Source organism: Rhinatrema bivittatum, chromosome 6, assembly GCF_901001135.1.
Source record: "Rhinatrema bivittatum chromosome 6, aRhiBiv1.1, whole genome shotgun sequence".
Taxonomy (NCBI): domain Eukaryota; kingdom Metazoa; phylum Chordata; class Amphibia; order Gymnophiona; family Rhinatrematidae; genus Rhinatrema; species Rhinatrema bivittatum.
Genome location: NC_042620.1, coordinates 172720168 through 172740838, shown reverse-complemented (window position 1 = coordinate 172740838; position 20671 = coordinate 172720168). Strand labels below are relative to the sequence as shown.

The 20671-nt window shown below is 40.1% G+C and overlaps 1 protein-coding gene across 1 annotated transcript in view; it reads left to right on the top strand.

The window, feature by feature from the left end:
• Positions 1–20671, top strand: part of MAP2 (microtubule associated protein 2) — a 752988-nt gene that overhangs the window by 146675 nt on the left and 585642 nt on the right. The window contains exon 2 of the mRNA XM_029607915.1: positions 2118–2174. The gene's annotated coding sequence lies outside the window, so the exon portion shown is untranslated. The remainder of the gene's footprint in view (positions 1–2117; positions 2175–20671) is intronic.

The following is a 20671-nucleotide window of genomic DNA, read 5'->3' as shown; positions in this document are numbered from 1 at the left end:
CATGGCCACAGGTCTCGCCACTGCGGCTGGGCCCGGGGATTGTGTGCTGGCACTCAGCTGGTGGGCACAACCTACGCCTGCCCGGAAGCAGGCGTAAATAATAAAACAAAGGTGGGGGGGGGGGATTTAGTTAGGGCTGGGGGCAGGTTAGATAGGGGAAGGGAGGGGAAGGTGGGGGGTGGAAGGAAAGTTCCCTCCGAGGCCGCTCCAAAATTGGAGCGGCCTCGGAGGGAAGGGGTAAAGCCATCGGGGCTTCCCTAGGGCTCGGCGAGCGCAAGGTGCACAAGTGTGCACCCCCTTGCGCACGCCGACCCCGGATTTTATAACATGCGCACAGCTGCGCGCGCATGTTATAAAATCGGGCATAGATTTGTGTGCGCAGGTTACAAAATCTGGCCCATATACATATCCCTACTGTCACACACACACTCCCTCTCTCTCAATCACACTCGCAAACTCCCTCTCTCTCACATTGACACTCGTTCATGCTGTTACAAATATTCCCGCTTTCTCTCACACTCACACATGCTCAAACTCTCACACACCATCTCCCTCTCTCTTTCACACTCATTCCCTTTCAGGCTGTCATTTCGGACCTCCCCCTCAACCCCGTCAGGCTTCTTCTTGGGCTGCCGTGGATTGGGGTCCAAGACAGCCTTGACGGGCCTCTTCTGTGGCTGGATTAGCAACAACTGGGCCTTTCCTTTTTGCCAACTGACAGTCATCGGACATTTGGGGCACTGAGGAAGAGATTCAGAGCATGGGCCCTGTGTGCCCAGAACTGACAATGGTCCTGGTCCACACAGTAATGGACAAGAGACAAAAATCTCCTGTACCTCTGTTTAGTTTTTAGATATATGCATAGTATTGTAAAGTTCATTGTACTAACTTGCAGGATTTCCTGTGGATTAATGGCCTCGTTTGCATGCACGTTTTCTACCCATGCAAATGAGTTGGGTAGAAATGTTGCGTACAAACTTCAGCTCCCAGAATGGCCGAAAAAAATAACTACACTTCATTCAGGTGTAGTTACCTTCATTTATTTAAAAACTTGTATTCTGTGATTTTCATCATCATTGTACATTGAGAATGACATCTAAAACATGTAACATATGATAATCATACCATAAAAAGTACACACACAGATCATATTAAATCATCATCACTTGGTCAGAACATGTCAACTACTAGCATGAATCCTATCACCGCGCTATATCTTTCTCAGGGAATGCTTACTTGAATAACCAAGCCTTCAAGCCCTTGTGAAATTTCATTAAATCAGGGTGCAGTCTTCATGCCAGTGATAAACTTTTTCTGATGAGTTGTAAGTGGCAATGATTAACTCCTGGAACATCTAGCCTTCTGTAAGGCTTGAAGAGGGGAGGGCATACAAGTTAAACACATCATGCAAAAAAAAAAAACAACCAGACTGGTCCAGTTTCTTGTAGGGCTTTAAATACTGTTTTGTGGAAACTGACCTATAAAGTCATTTTCATGCCCTGTTTTATTTATTTTTTATTTTTTGCTGAATTCTGAGTTTATCAGTTGCTTTGCAAATTGCTTCGCAGCAAATCGTTATCTCAGAGTTTTAGTAAACTTTTATGAGTAGCAGGCTATGCACTAAAGTTTAGTATTTGCAAAGGGGGAAAATGCAAAGTGGTTTTGCAAAAGAGAGCTTCAAAAGCAAAATGCCAAAATTTCAGCATTTTTGTACATTTTGGAGCATTTGTTTTTCACATGAAGCTCCCTTTTTTTTTACGATATCCTTTTGTAATTTAGTCCATTGCCCTCTAAGGCTTGGATTCACCATTCTATCGCAGAATGGTGAATCCAGCGAAAATGGGGGGTGGACGGGCCTGCGAAAGCCCACAGCCTTCACACCAGAGCGGCGCGATTTGGGCGGCCGCGGTGTGCCAGCTTTTGCACCGAATAGCGCCACAGTGAAAGGTGGTGATATTTGGTGCGCTACCGCCGACGATAATGTTAGTAACGAAAAGGCCCTTCTATCGCGTGTGGTAAGCCTTTGATAAACGACCCCCTTTGTTTGGTATCTTGTAGTAAATTGCTTGTTGCCAGAAAGAAATTAAAATGCTTTTTGTTTTCCTATTTGGTTTCAGATTCTTTGGCCAAAGGAAAGTAGCTGGCATCTGACAACCTCAGAACAGGGATCAAAAGTAGGATTTTCTAATTATTTTGTTTGTGATCTTGATAACACTGGGAAAACTTTTCCTTAAAATATTTACTGAGGGCTATTGATAGAACGCTAGTTGGGAACTTCTGTAATAGAGATAATGCCAAGGTACAGCTTCATTAGTATTAGGGATCCTTTGTGCTGTGAACTATACTGTGTAAAAAAGAAATCTACTTATTTAGAAATGTATCAGATCATTTTTAGTTAAAAATCTTATTTAAATACAATGCAACTCTTCTTCTTCCCAGCTGCCTCTAGTGCAATCTGTGTTGGCAAATGGTCTTTTCTGCCCCCATCTTGTTTGTTTTGGTGAGAGCCAGGCTTTGAAGAAATCCCCTTTTTGCTGATGGCTCCTTGTTTTAGAAAAGTCTTTCCCTTATGTAAAATAAAAATCTGTTCATATCTGTTATGAAGAGGATCCCCAGACTTTTAAAGCTAAGTCTGTAGTTGGCAAATATTAGGGTGCATTTGTTTAAGACAAATGTGCATTCCGTACTGAATGAGATCATTTTTGTTTTGTTTCATTAAATCTGTAATGAATTGAAAATGTCTCAAAAACCCCCCAAAATTTTTGGATTTTTGGCAAACAGTACACACTATTTACAAATAATGCATGTTATTTGTTGAAATGATAAATCTGAATAAAATGAAAACAAATTACTCTTGGAAATAAAATTAGGCCAAAAATTAACAAAATGAACCAAACGAAAAATATTTTGCCTGTACATCCCTAGCACAGATTACTACTTTTGAAGAAATGTTTTCTGTTTTTTTTGTATTAGTTTATGCAACTTCCTTGTAGCTGTACCACAGCTTAGAAATACTTAGAAAACAGCTATTCTAGGTTTTGTGTTGCAGATGCAATTTCTGGTAGCTTAGTATTTGTAGTACTTTTAAACTTGGATGCTCTGGTGGTCTAAGAAAACTTTAACCTCATTCTAGATAGACAGCACACAATCTTTAAGCCTAGGATTAGTGAAAGACAATTGATATTATCATTTGTAAGATAATATGGGGTGATGACTTTTGTTAAAGACAGTATCAGATCTAGTTCTTACTAGATTCCAGCTTATAAGAATGATGAACATTAGTGTCTGATTCCTCAAGAAAAACAGTACAGAATGACTTCATCAGAAATGATTGTCAGGAAGCTTTTTAACCACCTAACAACGCACTGAGACACAGACTTATCTTATGTCATATGTGCTGACAAGTGAATACCCCTCCTACCGAAATGTAAGGTCTTTCATCCACCCTGGAGACAGAATTGCCTATACTTAACTGAAGAGAGAAATAAAGCCAGGGATGAGATACTGTGTTTAAACAAATTAAAGATTATTCTTATGTGCACACCCATGGGACCTTTAACAAAAAAATAAATAAATAAATAATATATATATATATATATATATATATATATATATATATATATATATATATATATATATATATATATATACACATCCAGAACATGTTTAATTAAGACTCAAAGAGAATAGGTGTGTCTACAATAAACATAGGTGTACTGGTACCTGTAAATCTGCTACATCTTTCTCTGATTTTTTTTTATATGTTTCCATTGTTTTCCAATAAAATGTTCTACGTAGTTGGAGATCTTTCTTTTTATTTTTTCTGGGAATGTATCAGTGTTTAATACAACAAGAACAATGAATTTACTCAAAAAATTGACAAGCTTTTTTTTTTCCCACGGATTCTTCCCTTTTTTGCTTTTGTTGCAATAAACACTGAAATCTTCCCTGGGAAAACAGAATAAACACTGGAAAAGAATGTCCTTATATATTGTCAGTATAACTTCTTATGTTAAGGTAGAAAGACAGACATACAAAAATGCTGCATTGTAGCATTCAGTTTGTGGGAAAGAATATACAGTATATGGCTGTTAAGCGTGTGAAATATTTGAGTTACAGGAGTACATTGTCTGAGAGTGGCTCCACTAAGCTGCTTTCTGCTTGATCCTAGATATTGGGTCACGGATCAGTCAGCAGATGAGAGCGGGTGGAAATTGCCTGGGGCAGTTACTAGTAGGTTTTGCATAATTACAACTAAATGAAATGTAACACTTCTTGCATTATCTTTTACATATGCAGTTCCTTCTAAATTATGGGACAAATACATTTATCTAGATTGCAACTGGTACTTTCATGCAACCTTACAGAAGATCATACACACCCCTTTGTGTTCTTCCCTTAAAATCATTTTAACCAGGGATGAAATTTAGAAAAAGAATATGAAAGTGGGATATAACAGGAATTTAAGGAGGGGGATTTTCAGAAGGATTTCTTTGGGTGACAGGCTGCTTACCCAAGGAAAAAACGTCTTACAAAATTGCCTCTCCATACCAATGCTAAGAATAGGGGCAGTGCTGGGGGCAGGGCCAGGATTGTCCCAGCAAAGTTTCCATGGAGAGTTGATTTTTAACTTCTCATGTGTTCTTCCCAGCAGAGAGTTTGCATCTGCAAATTCTGTGTACACTTAAGTGCCTACAGGCCTCATTTGGAAAGGGATTTTTGAAGGAAAACATTTGAAAATCAGCTTGCATGTCTGCAGGTACTCTCTAACCACAGGGCTGCAAACTACATAGATGGGTTAAAAATATCTCTCTAAATATCTTGGAAAATTATATGTCCCATGGCCTGAGGAAATTGTGTTAAATTTCAGGGCCCTTGCTCAGAAAGGGCCTGTGACTTGCAGTAGGTTCGGATCACAAGTGGGGATGACGCTAGGCTAGTGATGGAGAAAAGGAGGCAGAGAGCATAGAAGGAGAGGGGAGGAGAATCAAAGAAGAGCAGGAAGCAAAGAGAAAAACCCACCAGAAAAGAGATGCTGGTCAATAAAACAAGGAGACAAACTCACAAAAGTGTGACAAAAATATTTGTTTGGCTTGAAGACAACTGAAAAGCAAAGAGAGAGTAAGCCTAATGCTTGTCTGTAGGGAAAAGGAGAGACAGGTGTTGAGTATGTGACTGTGGAGAGAGCTGTCTCTGTCCTGAGTTTGGGACTGGGAAGAGAGAAGGCTTTGTTCGTGCTTTATTTATGCTATATGGAGTCAATTTTCAGACCTATGCACCGGCATACATGTGCGCACGCTACCCGGCGCACACACTTGTACGCCTGATTTTATAACATGCGCGCCCATGTTATAAAATCGGGGGTCGGTGCGCCCAAGGGGGTGCACAGTTGTGCATCTTGCGTGCGCCGAGCCCGCGCCAAGCCGCGTGGCCTTTCCCCATTCCCTCCCAGGCTGCTCCGAAATCGGAGCGGCCTCGGAGGGAACTTCCCTACCCCCCCCCCCACCCCACCCCACCTTCCCTTCTCTTCCCCTACCTCCCTCGCCCTTTCCCCTCTATCTTTATGCCGAATTTTCTTTTATTTTAAAACTTACTTCAGCCCTGGGCACAGCGGCAAATGGACGCTGTGCCGGGAGGCTCTGGACCCTCCCCACCCCTTTTTGCAAGCCCCGGGACTTACATGCATCCCGGGGCTTTACCCACGTTGCCGGGCCTTTTGAAAATAGGCCCGGTGCTTGTAACCTTTTGAAAATCTGCCCCTATATGTATCAGTGTGGTGCCTGCATGATGAGGTTCAGAACAACAGTATTCTGATTTACTTTGATTCGTAAGGAACTCCGAATGTGCTCACTGGAAGAAAGCAGAGAAATGGAGGATCTGATAGAAACACACACATATTTATTTAGCAGGCTTCAATAAAATGTAAGCAGGAATCCCATGCTGTTGTGACAGGTCAAGAATACATTATGGAGGTAATTTTCAAAAGGATTTTTATGTGTAAAACTGGGTTTTACGGATGTAAATGGACATTACGCTCATAAATGGGCTTTTGAAAAATGCTGTGATGTATGCTTATTTTTACATTTTAACTTCTTTAAAAAGTCACTCCTATGTGTGCATTCACAGAACATGAACTGGGCCAAGTAAACCTGTAGAGCAAAGACTATGGGCCGGATTTTAAAAGGGTTACGCACGCCGGGCCTATTTTAAAAAGGCCCAGCGATGCAAGGCCCGGCTACGCAAGGCGACACAAGGTGCACAATTGTGCACTCTCCTTGAATGCACCGACCCATGTGCACTGAACATTTTTTGTTTTGTTTTATATTTTTCATATTTTTCCTTTCGTTTATTTCATTTTGCTTCATTTATTCAAAACAAAAGAAACAAAATAATAAAAGAAACCAAAAAGCAAAATTGAACAAATAAAAGCTGTCCTGAGTAAAGTAAATAATAAAAAAAAAAAAAAAAAGTCCCCCTCCCAGATTTCTTACATCACATCTTACCCCATCCAGACGTCTTCCATAGGCAGGAGAGAGCCCAAGTCACTCCTCCCACCTACACTAACATGAGGCCGGTGCAGTTGTCTCATATGACATTTCTTGTGTTTTTCTTTTGTTTTGTTTAAAAAAATGAATTGAATCACAATGGGAATTTTTTTTTTTTTAATTTCCTGTTTCATTTCAAATGAATGCACATCCCTAGAAGATAGGAGTTGCTTCAAGGTGCAGTGTGGCATGGAGATCACAGACAGCAGGAAGGTGGAACTGATATACAAACAAATCCTCGGTATATGACAGAGTGTGGGGCCCGGACTGAGCCATGCATCCTGTTTAATGGTACAGTAGAGATGGCTGTTTGGGTGGCTAAGTTGGGGTCCAATTATCCTATAGGTTTTATGTCACAGTTGTGTACATTGATTGGTATATTTTTATTATATAGCACATTGTCTGTTTCTGTTAAAAATAAACAGTTAAAAAAAGAAAAAGAAAGGGTATGTTGAAAATGTTTCAGCTAGTCTAAATTAATCATTGGAACAATAATTTGTATTTTGTATCTCATAATTTTTATAAAGTTTGACTCCTTTTTAAAGAGATTCTTATATCATGCTTCTCAGGTCTTCATAATAGTAGCTCATGAGAGTGCTGCAGAAAGGTGAGGGGCTTTTAACAAGAATGTATTTGCCTTTAAGTACTGCCTTCTGTCCATTCAGTTTATGGATAGGTGCAGTGAGCAGTCTGATTAGGCACATGTACATATGAATTATTTAAGGATGTAATTTAGTTCTATAAGTCAATCTGCTGGTTTTAAATATTTAATGCTTTGAGTTAATTTCTTCAATTAGACGATGTCTTTATTAATTAATGTAACCAGTTTAAAATCATCGAAGTCTAAACACCAAGGATGAAATTTATAAATTCAGAAAAGCTGTTTTCCAATGTATTCTAGTCGAGGGTTCATGGTGTTTAAATATCTGTTTTCTATGATGCTTTACCTTCTCCTGTTGATGATGGAAAACAGAGGCATATCCCATTAACAGAAGTTATTGTCCTGTTTAAAATCTCTTCCATAACCAGTAATTGATTGGAGGCTCCCTCAACAATTTCAGTCATTGGGAGCTAGGGCAACTTGTAAAGGTGAATTTTAAAAGGTGTGCGTGTGCCAGAATTAGGTGGTATGTGCTCATGTAGTACATGCACGAGTCCACCCATGCATGCAAATGCCAATGTGGAAATATCTCACATGGAACAAAAAAGGGGCAGGGTGTTGGCATTCCAGGGCGGGGCCGTGAGATGTGCACATAAGTAGGGACGAGCCTGGGTGTATGCACAGTTCTAGAGCCGGGTAACTTTACTTTTGCTAATGGGGAGGTGTAAGTCTAAATAAAACTGTTTGTAGGTAAATCTCAGATGTTTCAGGTGGGATGCAGGCTAATGAACCAGGGGGATTTGGAGGACCTAGCTGTACACTGGGCAGACTGGTGGAGGAACTGGTGAAACTGGTCATGACGTGGATGCACGCCTGTTTTAAAATTTTCCAACTTGCGCAGCTCAAACCCGAGTTTATTTAGCTGAGCGTGCCCAATTATAAAATTGAGCACATACAACCACGCTCCGGGGCTATTTTATTACATATGTGCGCACGTTACGTATTGTCCTTGTATCTGGGCGTGTGCCAATGCGCACGTGTATATGTGTGCCTGTGCAGTGTGCACCCATTTGAAAGTTACTGTCACTGTGAGTATACAGTAAATGGATGGAAAATTAATAGAACAGTTTATTGTGTTTTAGACCTATAAGCTTCAGTAGTATGCAACAGTCTGAACTATATTTTGTATGTTATTTCCCTTAGAAAAATATTTTTTGTAAGATTTTACAAAAGTCAACATAGTTTTGTAAAACCCAAAACATTATATAAAACATTCAGAACACTGCCAACAGTTTTAGAGGTTTCACAAAACCAGAACCCTCTTTGAGTTCTTCCAACCATAGTCTGAAGGTGGCTGAGCAGCCCATTTTAGAAATGGTGGGGGTTTGGTGGGCAGCTCTCAGTGAACCACTTCAGAGAAACACAGAATGACATCACACGGTGGTAATCAGGAAGTCCATATTCAGCCTCTGCGTAGCTTGGCTAGTTAGCCAGCTAACTTATCCCATATGTCTTCCCTATGTTAAAGTTAGCTGGATAAATTTATCCAGCTGCCGGCAATAATGTTTTGGACACGGCGGGCGAAACCGCACCGCCGTGATGTGGCCGGCTGCACACTAGCGCCCCTGCCCCTTTACCACACAGCTCATCATTCTGCAGGGAATTATGAATCTAGCCCTTATCCGGCTAACTCCTCTCCTCCCAGTTATTCTCCCGGGAACACCCCTAAGTTATCTCGCCAAATTCTAGCCTCCTAACTTATTTTCTGGCTAGAATTTTAGCAGGTAAGTGCCCGAATCTTCAGTGAGCCAGATAATTTCCAAGTTATCTGGCTAAATGCTTTTGAATATGGACCTCTGGGTTGTTAGGTGTTGAAGCGTAGTCTGTACCAGCAAACAAGAAAACCCCGCCCCCCTAGCTCTTTCTGACTAACAGTATCATACGTGCGTCTATTCTGTATTTTATGATAATAATGCCTCTGCAAGAGATGACAGAAACAAAAAAAAGATGTAAGAAAAAGAAAACGTGAAACAGTTTTTATGCAGGATCTTTAAAAAAGAAAAGGAAAAATAGTGTATAAATGAGTCAAGCAGCAAGAATGAAGGAACAGTTCTAAATGTACCGCATCTTCTTGACATTTGTTGATAGTGTCTCTGTTGAATAATTTGATAATGGATTTCTTGAGGATTGTGAAGGATCCTGGCCTTTCTCTTTTTCCTCCCCTCCCAGATTATATAACCTTTTGCCTAAAGTGCCTAGTGCATAATAAAACACTAGTTCTCACATGGGAGCCTAAGAGGCAGAAGGGTAAAAGAAGAGTTTAATACTTTTGTTATACACATGAGTACTGTAATGAAATTTTATGAGATATCAAAAAGTAGTGGTCCATTTGCTAGCATGGCAATGCATACATCTTTTCATGTTCGCCTTTCTTATTTTTTTTAAATTTTATATTTTCAAAATACAAGAATAAAGTGCATCGTGCAGGGGCGGTCGACTCCGGTCCTCGAGAGCCGCAAACAGGCCAGGTTTTCAGGATACCCTCAATGAGTATGCATGAGATAGATTTGCATGCACTGCCTCTGCTGAATGCAAATTTATCTCATGCATATTCATTGTGGGTCTCTTGAGAAACCTGGCCTGTTTGCGGCTCCTGAGGACTAGAGTTGGCCACCCCTGCTATGGTGCATACAAACACAATGAAAAGACAACAGATCGCTTGCTTACAAAGGAAAACTATAGCAAATGAAATGATAGAATATGTAATGGTTGTGTGGTTCCGGTCACCTAGAAACACCGTTCGTGCAGGCGGGGGAACAGGGGCAACTTGTGTTGACTTCCAGCGCGCTAGAGTACAGGGCCCTTTTTATTGGTAGCCTGCTAAAAATCCTACACCTCTCTTTCCACCCAAACAATGTCACTGGAGAAGCTTTCCAGAAATGATAGGCATTACTGAAGGGCTAAAGGGAGAAGATGTGGGGAAGAGGGATTTTTGTACTGTAGGGCGCAGGATGCCGACCCTTTTCATTTCAGCACATTTTCATGAGACCCTCCTTGAATTCCAAACCTCTGTTTAGAAAACTCAGCAGCCCAAGTCACTATAGGATGTCTGATTAGGGAAACTAAGCGTACCATTGCTTATTCCCTTTATAGGAGGGATATCAAAGGTAAATTTAGCAATCATCGCTTGTGATGAGACACAAAAGTTTGAAGTGGCACATGCTGCCTTTACCTTCTTGACAACTTTATATTCCCATAGGTAAAAAAAAAACAACACAAGATTTATTGAATTGGTTATTGCGCCACAAAACAGTAATTACAGTGTAATCTTAACAAAACTAGTTTGCCAGCTGTAATCGGCATCTGGTGATGGGTGGCCTATAAATCTTACCGCGAGGACTCCATTCTCTTGGCATAGACAGTCCTTTTCAATTTCACATTTGTTTGGAAAATAAGTGTGCATGTTATTTATTCCTAATCCCCATTGTTATGATTTCCATCCCCTGAGGCTGCTTTTTAGCTTTTTTTTGTGTTCACCGCTGAGGGCTTCGGTACAGGCAGATTACAAATCTAGCAAATAAATAAATAAATATTGATACTGTGGATGTTTTTGGAGAGTGAAAGTACCTGTACTCTATACCAAAGGCTCCCAAACAATATATTTGAGGACCTGCTGCAAAATAAACTGCTCTGGTTCCCAGAGCAGATGGGTGCAATCATGCTTGATAAATATTCATTGTAGATATCCTGAAAAACAGGCTCTGAAGGATCAGGCTTGTACATCTCTGCTCTGTACTTGTACTGTGAGCTGATTGAGTTCCCTGATGAGGTGACAAAAATAGTGGATCAGGGTGGAGTAAAAGTGAATATGGCCTATGTGGATTATTGTAAATCTATTGACATTGCTCTGCATAGAAGACTGCTAACAAACTTATACATATAGGTGTAGGACAGAAAGTCATTAACTGGGTGAAGAACTAGTAAAGCAAAAATCAATGGCATCCACTGTGATAACAGGCTTGGTGACAGTGCTGGTTCTTTTCAATATCTTGTTTAACAACATTGCAGAAAAATTATGCTTATTTGCAAATGACACAACAATCTGTAACAGGTAGCCACCCCGGAAAGGATGGAAAAAAATGAAAGGGGACTTGAAAAAGCTGTAAGAATCACCAATCTGTGCTTCAATGCACAAAATGTAAAATCATGCATTTGGGGAGCAAAAATCTATTAGGCACTTGGGCCTGGATTTGTCAAAATGCACTAAATATCGCATGCGATAGGAAAAGGGGTGTGTTTTGTGGTAATGGTGCACTTTGTGATAAACTGCCTATCTTAGTGCTTTGCATAGGTATTCCCGCAAACTGTGATAACTTTTTTGCACTTTGCGGTAAGTAGCACAATTGTTGTAATTCCTATCTACAACCACTGGGGGGGGAGAGAGAGAGAGAGAGAGAGACTAGCCTCGCCTCATACTAAGTAAGTATTTATACCTCTATATGAGGCCCACCTAGCTACTTGAGCAAACTCACCCAAAGATGTGATTTGTGCAGTGTTCTCTCAACCTAGCTTGATGTTCCTCAGATAGAGAGTCCATCAAGCTAGGTTGAGAGAACATTGCACAAATCTCATCTTTGGGTGAGTTTCCTCACTCCGAAGGTCATCAAATTTTCACAAAAGTGCACTATTCGCACTCTGAATGTCAATGTGGCCCCTAACCCCTACACTAATAACTAAACCTCAACTCGAGTAGCTAGGTGGGCCTCATATAGAGGTATAAATACCTACCTAGTATGAGGGCCTTATAGCTAGGCGTGCTCTCTCTCTCCCCCTAGCAGCTGAAAATGCTTTTGCGAAAATATCACAAACGCCACATAGCACTTTGATAAATGACCCCTTTGGTAATTAAGAGGATAAGAACTGGCAACTGCCAAACAAACAAGCAACCTAGTACTAATCATTACAGTTGATCCAAAAGTTGCTAGTCAGTGTAATAAAACATCAGGGAAAGCTAATGGTATGTGCTTATGGCCAAAGGAGAGATATTTCCAGGAGCACAAAGGAGGTGGCATTGCTTTTGTATAGGTCACCAGTGAGTCCCCACCTTGAGCACTCTGTTCATTTCTGGAGGCCATTATTAGTGTGAAATTAGTTCATAGAAGGGCTATCAAAATGGTACAGGGCCTGCAACACAAACCCTTGTTTATAAGTGAGGTTAATTTCTGTCATGGTATGTGCAAAACAAACCCATTTGGAGACATTTATCCCAAAAGGCTTGACAAACTCAAATTGTACTCACTAGAAAAGAAGTTAGACGGCCCAAGTTTGGATTGTTGTCTTCAGGGACCAACGCCATTACAAACCTGATACGAGTATACATAGATTTATGTACGGATGGTTTTATAATGGGACATTTGGTGTTTGAATGAACAATATAAAATCCAGTATTTTTCTCTCTGAAACCTCTGGTAAGTTTTGAAGTAAGGTCTGAATTATTGTACAATTTTCCTTTAAATAGACTGAGTTTTTTTCTTACAGAAGAGGTCATTTGCCATGGGTGCCATGCATGGGTGTCTGCGTTGCAGCTGTGCATCTAACTTTACACTTGTCTGTTGAAAGTATGAGCTATTTGGGCTGGCAGACTAGTACATGTAAAAAAAAAAAAAATATATATAAGTTCAAGACTAAAAATTGATTTGGAAAAAAAAACCCATACAGTATATTTCCTCCCCCTTATATTTTGATCTACCCATGTGTATCAGGTTCAGATGGATCAGCTTTGCACAGCTGTATAATTGCCAAGACAGGCAAGCTTGATTTAGTCATTGTTGCTGTGTAAGAAAGTTAAAAGAGGAAATGAAGGCCATGGGAAGCAGAGACCTAGAGTCCACCCATTGGCCAAAAAATGTTCCAGATGTTCCATAGATGACAGACTTCAAGCAGAAAAATAGATGCTCTGCTAAAGACATAGAAAATCCAAACAAAGGTGCACTTTCAAAGACAGTATGAGCATAGGGACTCACTCACTGTCTCAGACCATTTCTTTCACACAGTAATAATATTTGTAAGTGAGCTTGAATGTTGTCTCAGTTTGCAAACTGCAAATTCTATTTTTAAAAAGCATAGTGCTTCTTCCCCTAATCTATCAAATGTGTTCCTTCTTTTGCTTAAGTTCACGACACTGGGTCCTTATGTCTAGACTTCATTAGATAAAAAAATAATACCATTTGTTTCACTCTCAGGCCCCTTGTGCATCCTAGAAAGAATAATATGCCTTCTTGGTTCTCCCTAGTTCCGGGTTGAATGTGTTTAATGTACAGTAAATCTTTCCATTCAGTTATGTCTGACATACCACGTATCAGTTCTGTGGCTCTGTATTATGCTTTTTAGTCTTCCCATTCTGTCTCTTGATTTAGAGAAATGCAATGTTTGGAGTGTCTGCCCAGTCAAGTAAGCCGATTGGCTAATCAGCTAGAATTGCTTTTATAACAGAAATAATGTTCTCTACTCCCAATACTAAACATTTTATATTACTAAACACATACAAATAAGGCATTTCCTTGCAGAGGTTTTAGTGTACCTTCAGTAAAATATTTTGTGGGGAAAGTAAGGCTTACATGAATGGCATAGGTCTGTTTCTTTGTAATAGGTGTGGGCGGGGAGGGCAAAAGTTGTGAAATGCATTACTGACCAAACACTCTCAAAATAAATTTAAAAAAAAATATACCCCTCCTTTCACCCTTAGTAAAATGGAACAATGTGAGGATAGCTTTCAGCAAGTGCAAGCGGTGGCTTATACGCACATAAATGGCCGCAAGCAGATATACGCAAGTATTTTATAACCCGCGCATTTTACAAAATACGTGTATATCTACCCTGCGTATATATAAGTGCGTATGTATACTTAAGCGTGAATACATACAATGCATTTAAACCACAGATATCAATGCACTGAACATCTCTACTTTTCCTACCTATTTTAAAAATATAATTGCAGGGACAGTAACTTTCAAGCCAGCATGCCCAGGGACGTGGCAGTTTTATAACATGCGAGCACATATGCACGCATGTTATAAAATACACTGGGCGCATGCACATGTGCGCTCAATTTTGAATGGGCATTTGCCTAGCTGCATAAATCCCGCTTCTACAGCATCAGGGAATTTTAAAATGGGTGCGCACCCATGCCATTGCCAGTTTCATCAGTTTGTCCAGTAGTTAACTCAGTTATGAGCTAGGTCCTCCCAACCCCCCTTGATTTAATAACCTGCATGCACTCCCCCCCAGTTACCTCAGACCCTTTAAACCCATCCGAAACGGCAGGTTGGTTTTTTTTTAACTTACACCTCCTCCATAGCAGGAGTAAATGTGCCTGGCAGTGGACCTGGGTGCGTGCCCAGGTGCTTAGGTAGATATGAGCCCATCTCTTGGCCCCGCCTGGAATGCACATGCCCCGCCCAGACCACGCCCATATCCCTCCCCTTTTTGAAACTCAGTGAGATGTGCATGCAACTCCAACTTTTGAAAATAGGGTAGGCGTGTGTAAGCCTGACTTATGCGCACATCTCCTAATTGATGTGCGTGTCGGACTTTTAAAATTTACCTTGTATATATTTTGTATGTGAAAGTAAAGTAAAACTTAACTTGTGTATGTTGGCTAATTTTAAAATGTGCACGTAAATTAAATTAACCAATTTACTAATTAGTCCACTATTCTCCCTGTCCCTCTCCAGGTCATCAAGACCTTGGTTATTTAGCCTGAACTTCCTCAGTTCATCATACCTCCCACCCAGTCAGTACTGCACAAGAAACATGTTTAATATCACTTACACCACATGATTAGAAGGTGTAAAAATACACAAAAAAGCTGGTAAATCTACATGCATGTCTTTTAAAATAGCAACTTATGTACCTGGAAAGCTCCTAGACCACCTCTTTTATATGCACATATATGTGTGCAGAAAAGTGAAAATACATGTGTGTTTTTGACTTATAAAATACAAAGTTTACAAGTAGAAACTACTTACACACGTATATGCTAATTTTAACAGGCATAAAGTTTTGAAAATTCACTCCTGTATTTAATTATTTCTTTAGTTTTTATTTGCCCACGTCAGGCCAGATGTTCTCTGTTTTATCCCCATAGACACATGAAGGGCAATTTTCAAAGCCGTATACTTGCATAAATTGGCTTCTCTGAAAATTACCCTCCTCAGCTAAAACGGGCATACTTCCAGGCATATTAAAAAGGAGCATTCTTGGGGGGGGAAGGATGGAGGGAATTGTTCAGGTAAGGGGAGTAAACTATTTATTCAGAATGGAATTTTCTAATCTGCATGCATAACTTTTCCCCTTTTCTTTTGCTCTCAGAAGAAGGGGGTGCATGGTCTGCTTCAAATGGTGCGCTTCAAATCCCTTCTGCCCATGGAAAGCACCAGCATGTTGTAGTGGGTCTGCGGGGAGCATCGTTGCCATCACTGACATCAAGTAGGCTAGAAGATGCAGGCTTCAGTGAACATGTTCAGCATGGAAGAGGTACAACCAAAAAAACAAGAATGTGAACTATATCTTCAATGTGCTATATAGTTCACATTCTTGTTTTTTTGGTTGTATATCGATTGATTGACAAAACAAGTGCTTTGGTTCTTTGTTCTTCAGCATGGAAGAGGAACAGGAAGAGTGCCAGGGAGCCGTATCAAAACCCCTGCCAGCAGTTCCACTGTTGAAGCAGATCAGGAGACACATTTCTAGAAGCTTCCTCCCCCTAGAGGAGAGGAGCAACAGAAAAATGTCTTGGGTTCTGTGATGTCAGAAAGAGAATGGGGGAGGAGAGGGGAGTAAGGGAGGATTGTGAGGGGGGAGGGAGGGCATGACATGGAGAAGAAAGGTAGAGGAGTGTGGGGTGGAGAAGTGGCAAGTGAGGGAGGAGGAGAGTGTGGAGCAAAATGGAAGAGGAAATAGAGAAGACTGCACCAAGGTGTAAAGGGGAGGAGAGGGAGGACTTCACCTGAGTTGGGGGAAAGGGGTGAGAGGACACTGAGTGGTGAGGTTGGTTGGATGGGTTGTGGAGGAGAGAGACGGAAGGCTCTATGAAGCCAAATTATTGGCAGTGAGGAGGACAGAGTGCATGGAGATTGCATTTTTCCATAATGCGAAACTTATGGAGGAATTTTTTAAATCCTTACTATAACTATGTCATTATTAAGAATGAGGTTGCAACTTGCTTTCTCTCAAGTTGTGCTCACTTCTAGTATTTTTCAAATTTGCAATATTGATTTCTTTTGAAAGAAAAACATGCAGCAACGTCATCTTAATTGTTAATGCAATTATGGGCCAATTCAGACTGTGCAGTTGATTCATAATTCATAATTATACTAAACAATGGTTTGTCTTGTGTCCTTTAGAATAGTAACACTATTTACAAACTGCTGAATAAGTGATAAATTATGCTGCTATGTGCTGATTTAGCAAAGGACCTTGCTTCTGAAAAGTACCTTTTCTTTTTGTTGCAAACATTTTTTGTTTTGTAATTACACTTACCTCTTCATTGTACGTAAAGAGTGCAGTGAGTTATACCTGGAATATCCCTAAATGGAGCAGTGGCTTTTAAGAACATTGTTACAGAGAGTACTGTGTTTGTGAAACAGTTTAATGGCTTTGTGCACTATTGTTGTGCAGGAATTATGACATTGGTTACTTGTATTTGACAATATCTGACTGCAGTGCAAGGATGTTGTATGTACATTTGAAAATTGTGTACCCTACAGTAATTTGTAGTTAGTAATTAGAAAATATAATGACTGATAAACATAAAGCCATCATGTTTTTCTTACTTAATTTTACCTAATTGTTTGTTTAGCAATCGCTGATAAATGGACAGCTATAGAAAGTTCTAGAAGAGGCTCAGGATTACATAAGAGTTCTTACATCACGTTTTCTGAAGTTTTCTTCTCATGCCTATTATGTCATGTGCAGTAAAAGAGGAAAATAAAAGGGGGAAAACGATTTGAAGTTCCTTAAATCCTGTATTTTAAGGAGTCTAAGAGTTTTGTTTGCCAATCTCAATTTCATCAGAAGTTCATTTTGCATTATTTTGAACACAGTATCAAATACAGCCCCCCTTCCCAGCGCAAGTGGTTATTTAGGAAGCACATTCAGGACTAGGCCTCAGTCCCACCTCAGTCCTGCAAATCTGGTTATAGATTCTCTGAAAGGAGGGGAGCATTTAGATGATGTGAACCAAGGAGGCACGACACAAAGTTATGATGTTCCATAGAAACTTTGAAATATGACTGCAGAAAAAGACTGTACAACATATCTAGTCTGCCCATCCACACATCTGCTCAGCTCTACAAACCCTACCACTCCTTCAGAGTTCCCCTGTGCTTGTACGGACAGCTGCAGTTTACAGTCTTTGTACATTTAGATTTCATAACAAGTACTGGAATGTATCAAAAGAGTTATGGCTCTTTGATGTGTCACTCTCTTGGGATCCCCTCACTCCTGTTCCCTTGGGGTTGAAGGCTCCCATGAACAGATGGTAAGCTCCCAAGGACTCTTGTTGACCCTGAACCTATAAATACATGAATCCCTCCTACACACCCTTCTCCTTCTCCCCCCCCCCCCCCCTTGCCTCCTTTGAATTCCTGAGATGCTAGGTACAGAGCACTGGATGAGCAGCACTGTCCTCTTCTCTTCTGCCCTTTCCACATGTCTAGGCCTGTCAGAATAGGCATCTGACACTTGCATCTTACTTGTCCCTGGGAAATCTTTATTCGACTTGAAATCAGATCAGGGTCTTCTTCTCTGCTTAGGAGATCAGACCCAAGGTGAGAGGTGTACTCTCTCAGAATGGATATACACTCCACCCCACTGATGAAAACAATAGGAGCAGTTACTTACAGCTAAGGATCAGAAGCACCACCATAGGGAACAGTCTGTGTGGCTCCCTATACTCAATACGGACTATAGAGTAACAGGGACAAAGCCTGATTTAATCTCTTCCCAAACTCAAGACTATTACAAAGAGATGAGAGAGACTGAACTCCTCTCTCTCTCTCTCTTTTTCCGCTTCTAACCTTCTGGCTAGAATCTTTTAGGCTTCTCTCATCAAACCCCTGGACTGCACCATCGTGGTCAATCCTAGAAGAGAGAACCATAGGAAATAGTTTAGTCCACTCACTGCTCTGACCATGAGAATATGGCCCCCTCAGGCAGAAACACAGACCTAGTAAAGGTACCAAAGGTCCTTTTATACAAGGATTCAATGATCCTTAAAAAAAATTGTGTATTAGATATAGGGAGGACAATTTGTAAACAACTATAACTGTGCAATAAAATGAACCCTGTGGAGTGGGTAGATATATATTGTACTAGTTGAGTATTTTTGCCCAAGGAAAAAACGGGCTGTTTCGGGGGTGGGGAGAAAACAGGGGAGATAAAATGCTAAAATACACATGTTATATTTAATTTTCAAATATAGGCATGCATTTTCCAGTGCAGACTTGCCCTGCAGATATAGCAAGTGTGAGATCCATGGTAGTTTTTTACCATGTATCTTTTATCTAGTTTTCAAAGGGAAAACATCGGGTAGTTGCTCTTTGAAAATTAGCTACAAGATACACTGATCGAGAAGCACATGTGGATCTGGCACCAAGGTAGACAAGTGGGAATTGCCCCCATTGTGTGTAGAGTAAGTGAGAGGCAGCTGAATTTCAAAGATACGGTGCTTACATGCAGATACATGCAATGCAATGAAACCAAGTATATCAATGCATTGAAAGTGTGTACTTTTCCTACCTGTTTTAAAAATATATATGCGTGTATCTTACATGCAAAAGCAAAGTGTGACTTACATAAGTTTCAATTTATCTGCATTAGTTGGCCAATTTAAAACATGCGCATATAAATGAAATTATTTGCCATTTAGTTCACCAGTTCACCCAGTCCTACTCCAAGTCATCAAGACCTTCCTGGTTTATCAGCATGAACTCCTCCCACCCTGTCAGTACTACACAATAAACATGTTTAATATCACATGTGATAATTAGCAGGTGTAAAAATGTGTGTCTTTTAAAATAGCAACTTACATAAATGCTGGTCCTGCCTGGGAACGCCCCTAGACCACTGCTTTTCTATGCGCATAGATACGTGAGCAAAAGTAAAAATCCGCACACATTTTTGACTTTCATAAAATATGGAATACGCGAGCAGAGGCCACTTACACATGAATATGCTCATTTTTTCGCATGTAATTTTTGGAAAATTCACCCCTTGTTGTATTTCGTGATTTTATTATTATTATTTTTCTACAACCAAATCCTATAGTATTTACTTCACTCCTGTTCTTCTGGATAAACCAATTGTATGGTTAATCATCGCAATACAGAGAAGTGCTCTTTGATGTGTGACTGCCTTTGGAGGAAAGGTGAGGAAGAGAGGTTTTTCGCTTTGGCTCTGTGACAGTTCTAAAGCTCTGCTTTTTCTGTTCCATCCTTGGGGGTTACATATATGTTTTATTTAATATTAGAAAATCAAATGCTTCCACCAGCCAGTCAGCAAGATTCAGTGGTCATGATCTGACAATAGACTCCTGTTGGATCTCACCGATTAAATCAGTGGTTTAAAAATACAATAAAAAATTGAGGTGTTAGATTTTATTTCATTTTTCTGTAACCTCCTTCTTAGCTGGTTTTACCACTAAAATCAGTTTTTTAATTCAGTGTTGGGACATCTGACTTTGGAGTTGGGCTTTTACATAGCAACAGAGACTCTAGTGGACTTGAATGTATTATATACATTAATTTTCTGGAGGAGGTTTTCCGAAGCCCCTTGTTTTAAGCAAATCATTAACTCTTCTGTATAGCAGTGACATGACTCTGACAGCCTGATAATAGGCATATCGGGGTCAGTACTAGAAAAATCAAAGCTCTTTCTTTCTCTCCATCTCTCTCTCTCTCATTCGCTCATTTATGATAAAAACCTTTTCCCCGGTAAAGCCTCCTGCGGTGGTGTATTAATCAGCATGTGAAGCAAAAAATAGCACAGGCACGATAAATTTGTCACACATTGCGGAAATTATCTATGCGATGTGGGAGCAGGTCAATTATTCTAATCATGCCCCTTTTTTTTATCACGGGCAACATTTCCGCTATATTTGTAACATTTTGATAAATCTAGGCCTAAGTTAGCTAAGGTGAATTTTCAGGCATGATCTAGCTAGCTAAGTAGACCTCTTAGTGTTTAATATGAATCTCAAATTGGGGAAGCATTTCTCTATTTTTCCAAACGGTATGTACTGTTGCAATTTTGATATTCAAAATGGAATCATTGCCCACTTTTGCTGCAGTAGAACTAGAGGAGAATATGGTCTTCACAGAGCTAAAAGTTGTATATTTCAAAATTCCTAAGCATCATTCCCATTAAAAAAAAACCAATTCCCAGGTTTGTGGCATGAAAAAAAAAACATTTTAAATACAAAATAGTACCATTTACTGTAACTTATGGCACCCAGAACTTTCACAAA